Raw genomic sequence first — 6,329 nt, forward strand, 5'->3', positions numbered from 1 at the left:
ACAAGAGAATCTAAATCTATTACGAATGTGTATAATTTCTCCTCGCCCTCATTAAAAGGGGCGAGGAGAAAAGTTGTTGACCTAAGTGACTTTGGAAATGAGCAGAGTCTCTAAAACTAAAGGCCAAAGGAACTGCTCATAAACACAGTACTCTAGTTAATAAAGTTGTTTCCCATGGGGTGTGGGTTAACGTTGATACTGCTCTACATGCACCCTGGAATTAAACAAATAAGGAAATGAATGGCAAGCGGTGGGAGGCAGGTTTCTCACTGTAGGACTGAGAATTTACAGGTAAGCACAGAGAGGAGGCTAGAATGATGCCTGTGGTACTGGATTAGAGATGGAGACATGAGTGTGAACTTATGTTTAGCCTAATACAAATGTAAATTGTTGCCTACAGAAATATTTATAGCTATGTGTATACATGAAGGTTAATATATACCCATTTATTTCCTTGTTCTATCAGCTGAGAGAGCCTAAAAGAAACAACACCCTAGGAGCGATGAACACGTCTAGCATCCAAATCTTGGTATCTGATACCATCTTCCAATGGAAGGAATCTGGGCTCCTTGAAGAAATGGCTGGTTCTAGAACTGGGGCAGGGAAAATACAAGGTAAGCCTGGAGAATCTTGTAGTCCCAGATAATGAGAAAGTACCAAAAAGGAAACACCCTCATGATGGGTTATGTCAATAAGACATAGGTGCCACTCGAAGAGTTCCCAATAAACAAAGCTGGACAGTGTGAGCGATAAAATTAATAAGCACTGAATAGTAAAATAAATAAAATAAGATAGCCTCTGAAGAGTAAAATAAGTATTCATGAGTCGGTACTGATATAAATGATTGAATAAAATCGTAAATGGGAAGAAGAGACCAATCTCCTATGCAGCGTATTTCCAAATAACTTATGTAGATACTCTGTCCTCAAGAAGAAGGAGAGTAACTCATACTCCTTAAGTGTGAATCGTGAATAGTAACTACCTTCCAAAGAGCACAGCTTGGAAAGGGGTTGGGAGAGGAGTAACTTCACCTTAGAAAAACTTGAAAAATACTAGTTCAAGGTCAATAACAACAGTCATAAGTCATGTTGATATTATGTAGCCTCAGTATTATGGGATGAAAATGGCACTTTCCCTCTGTGGTCTTTCTCCCAATAACAAAATAATCCCAGTCTTACCAGGATAAGAATTCCAGGTAAATCCCAATATTGGGGCATCCTACAAAATATCTGACCAGTACTCCTCAAAACTGTCAGTCATCAAAAATAAGGAAAGTCTCAGAAACAGCCAGAGCCAAGAGAAACCTAAGAAGACATGACAACTAAATCTAATGTGGTATCCTGGATAGGATCCTGGAACAACAACAAAAAAGGACATTAGGTACAAATGAAGGAAATATGAATAAAGTATGGATTTTAATAAATAATAATATATCGATATTGATTAATTAATAGTAACCAATGTACTATGCTAATGTAATACGTTAATAATGGGGAAGATTGGTAGGGAAAATATGGGAGTCTTCTCTCAATTTTTCTGTACATTTAAAACTATTCTAAAAATTAAAGTCTGTTAAAATTTTAAATTAGATCATGAAAATTCCCTTTAAGTTCTTTAATACCCCCAGTCACTTGCAAGATAAGATCGAAACTCCATCCTTAGCACTGAATTCCATCACTTATTTTCTCCTCTTTCCAACACACACTCCGTTTCACACTTGTCGGAGCTTTTCATGGTTCAGCAACAACCAAAGCAAACAAACAAACAAACAAAAAACCACATCACTTTCTTCCACAGTTCCTCACCTGGAACTGGAAATTCCTTTACTCCAGATCTTTCCTGACAAATGGCTCATCTTTGAAGATTCAGCTTAGTTGTCCCCTCCTCAGAGAAGTCTTCCCTGGCATTTCCAGAATGGACTGGGTGAATGCACCTTCTCTGTGCAGTTTGGCTCTTAGGGAGTGCAATTTTTTGTACAACCTTGGTACTCGCTACTCAGTGGGGTCCATGGACCAACAGCCTAGGCATCACATGGGAGCTCATTAAAAATGCAGAATCTTACCTCACCCTAAGCCTACAAAATCAGAATCTGCATTTTAACAAGATCTCCATATGATTTGTAGCCATATTACAGTTGGAAATGCTTTGAGCATCCAAAATTTAGTTCTCTCCAAGCCCTTCACATGTGGTTCTCTGAATTTTTTTAATTGTCTGTATCCTTGCCAAGTTATGAAATCATTGAGGACAGGGGCCATGTTTCATTTGTTTTTTCTTTATCTCCAATATTATCACAGCATCTGGGACATTCACGGGAACAGAACTGAATTAATGAGTGGCTCAAGGACACATTAAATGAGAGGCTGTATTGGAAAGATATAAGTTTTATAGGTTAATACCTAACACTCCATTTATCCTTGTCAAAATTTAGGAACCATTGAGAGACAGGCCAAGGTTCAGGCAGATGATGTACAAAACATCAAGTTTATTGCCGATAAAGCTGATTTGGGAGAACATGACTTTGCTCTACAGCTAGGCAGCTTCTTTACACCTTGCCCAGAATTAAGCAGACATAGAGCTTATCTAAGCTTCCCCTTGGGGAATGGGGATCTGCTCTGATAAAACGTAAGGCGTGGAGGCACAGACCTGAATTGTTCCCTCTCCAGGCAGAGTCCAAAGAGTGGAAACAGAGGTGCCTGCTCAACCTGGTCAGGGTCTTCTTTCTAATTCTCAGGCAGCCCTGCTCCCTCCCTCCTGTAGTGAATAGTTAGTAGGTTACCCTGGTGAAGTGATAAGTACTGCTACCCACAGTGGGAAATTCAGAGGAAGAAAGGAAAGAACAGGGATTATGGGAGAAAACAGAAATATAATACACGAGGTAAGATCCTGAAGAACTAAAAAGCACAGAGTGAAGATGGTGCAACTGACACGCATATAGAATTCTGAAGAGCTTAACTTGGCTGAATTTTGCCTTCTTTAGGATGAGACCCTCAGACCTGCTCCACTGTGAACCAAACTAGATCTGAACTGTCTCCATGTGGTTTCCAGGTAAGCCAAGGGTGGTCTAAAATGCCTGGCTCAGCATCCAGCCCCAACTAGTCACACCAAACTGAAGGGAATGAGGGCCACTATTGTTCCACTTCTTCCAGTGAGCTCACTTTCCAAAATCTCTTCCTCTATTGACTGGAAAATTACATAATATGACACATAATGGCGTCGTTAATCCATTTGATTAACAGAACCAACCAACAGAAATAAGTTGAATTTTGAGATGACCAGGTACGTGGAAAGATCCTTGAATGTAGTCTAATACAAAACTACAAGAGCTCAGAACCATGTCATTTGAAGTATTACTTATTCTTTGCCTTTTGTACAATTGAACTCACAAAATTTGTGTTTTTCCCTAGAATCTTTGGTTTATATGTATTATAGTATCATATGCATTATAAAAATGTAATATTATAATGTCATATTATTATCATTCTCCATCAGGCAGAATACCATGCTCTGTAAGCTTCCAAGTCTTTTTGGATAGCCTTTTACACAATGATTTAAGACCCATGTGTATGTTACCTTAAAAAATTAAGATAATGATACTCACTAGTTATATACATTAAAAAAACACAGTACAGTTTGGCAGCCATAATTTTGGAAGGTTTGAGTACTGATATAATTACCCTGGGGGAGCAGAGTCCTCCTGAGGCACAAGGGGCTTTAAACACAACTCAGCAAACCATTCTTATGCTCAGGCAAACATCCAGTGGTGGTTTCCCCTAGTTCTGTTAGAAAGAAATCTGTGTTAGGAATATAGGATGTAAATGCTTAGAATTCATGACCATGTACCTCTAGCTACTGCCCCTGGCAGACATCACTAATTGATCACAGCAGTCTTCTGTCTCAACCTAGATGCAGCCCTCTCAACCCAGAGCTCGAGGCAGCCACGATTAATTGATTGGAGTTTGCACATGAAATGAAAAGTATCTGCTTTCCAGAGCTGGGACCTTCCTCTCCAACCCGCTCTTCCCCCCATACACAGAGCTGCACGTACATGCCTCAGCAGCTTCTGCTTTTGCTGTGATTTTGTCAGAATGTCAGCTCAAGCTCTATACGCCTTACTGTCACGTTGCCAGCATCTAGCCAAGTGCGTGGCACATTTTTGTTATAAGATTAGAAGAATGGGTCAAGGGAGGTGCCAAAAACCGAAACAGGGACTAGGGGAGAAGAGCAGGTCTGAGCTAAGCCCAGAACAAGTTCAGTTTGATCTGAGTGAGTCTGAGGTTTTGGTAGGATATCCCTGCCACCCTCCTCCACTGCAATCTACATCCCCAAAGAACAGAGACTTTGGAGGGTTCAGAACTGGCTCTGCAGCTCATACATGTCCAGACTGTATTTGCTGAAAGTAGAGTGAATTCACAGGGCACATGCACGAGGCCTTTGAATGTGTGGGTCTGGAGAGCAAAGGTAGACTGGATCTGCACCAGGGGTAGGTATGAGAGGCATCAAGGTAAAGTTCACAGGCAAATCTACAGGGAACGGGACCTATAACATAACCTGATAATATTCTCTCCTGATGAAAGCACTAGAGAGCAGTTTTATCATTTAAGCAATCAAAGGGGAGACTATAAGAAAAAAAGTGGACTTTTGATCTTTGAAATGGATTAATTGACCACACAATACAACCTTACAGAAGCATAGAAAACACTTCATCTCGACTAAAATATGTCAAGGAAAAACACTTTTGGAGTGCTAAAGATACAATAATTAATATTTGTATATTATATCTATAATATAGTTATATATTTATAGCAATCTCCATTACACTATCACATTTTATAGTATTGTATTCGTTATATCATAAATATAAAAATGAAACTGGACAAAATGTCTCTTGGAAATCAAGTACGCTGGAACCACAAGTCCACTGGGATTAGTCACATATTTAACAACTGGGCTGAAGTCTGGGCATATTAGTTTTGTTTGTTATATACTAGCATCAGGTCTTGTAGGACTGTGTATAGTGCTGGTGCAAACCACCCAACCAGAGCTGATGGCAGTTGATAAATGACATATACTAATATAAGTCACACTATAGGGTGCCAAGGAAGAAGTCTAATTATCTCTACAAATCATTTTTTTTAAAATTATTTATTTATTTATTTATGGCTGTGTTAGGTCTTCGTTTCTGTGCGAGGGCTTTCTCCAGTTGCGGCAAGTGGGGGCCACTCTTCATCGCGGTGCGCGGGCCTCTCACTATCGCGGCCTCTCTTGTTGCGGAGCACAGGCTCCAGACGCGCAGGCTCAGTAGTTGTGGCTCACGGGCCCAGCTGCTCTGCGGCACGTGGGATCTTCCCAGACCAGGGCTCGAACCCGTGTCCCCTGCACTGGCAGGCAGACTCTCAACCACTGCGCCACCAGGGAAGCCCACTACAAATCATTTTTAAGAAAAGCATAGGGCATTGTCCTATATATAGAATTAAGTGTTTCTACGTAAGGCAGGCAAACTTTACAGATAACGCCATTTTGATTGTATCTTTTATTATTTTTTTTTTCAAACATCTTTATTGAAGTATAATTGCCTTACAATAGTGTGTTAGCATCTGCTTTATAACAAAGTGAATCAGTTATACATATACAATATGTTCCCATTTCTCTTCCCTCTTGCATCTCCCTCCCTCCCACCCTCCCCATCCCACCCCCCCAGGCGGTCACAAAGCACCGAGCTGATCTCCCTGTGCTATGCGGCTGCTTCCCACTAGTTATCTATTTTACATTTGGTAGTGTATATATGTCCATGACACTCTCTTACCCTGTCACATCTCACCCCACCCCCTCCCCATATCCTCAAGTCCATTCTCTAGTAGGTCTGTGTCTTTATTCCCATCTTGCCACTAGGTTCTTCATGGCCTTTTTTTTTTTTTTTTCCCTTAGATTCCATATATATGTGTTAGCATACTGTATTTGTTTTTCTCTTTCTGACTTACTTCACTCTGTATGACAGACTCTAACTCCATCCACCTCATTACAAATACCTCCATTTCATTTCTTTTTATGGCTGAGTAATATTCCATTGTATATATGTGCCACATCTTCTTCATCCATTCATCTGTCGATGGACATTTAGGTTGCTTCCATGTCCTGGCTATTGTAAATAGAGCTGCAATGAACATTTTGGTACATGACTCTTTTTGACCTATGGTTTTCTCAGGGTATATGCCCAGTAGTGGGATTGCTGGGTCGTATGGTAGTTCTATTTGTAGTTTTTTAAGGAACCTCCATACTGTTCTCCATAGTGGCTGTATCAATTTACATTCCCACCAACAGTGCAAGAGTGT

The sequence above is a fragment of the Balaenoptera acutorostrata genome, chromosome 2, assembly GCF_949987535.1.
Source record: "Balaenoptera acutorostrata chromosome 2, mBalAcu1.1, whole genome shotgun sequence".
In the NCBI taxonomy this organism is placed as follows: domain Eukaryota; kingdom Metazoa; phylum Chordata; class Mammalia; order Artiodactyla; family Balaenopteridae; genus Balaenoptera; species Balaenoptera acutorostrata.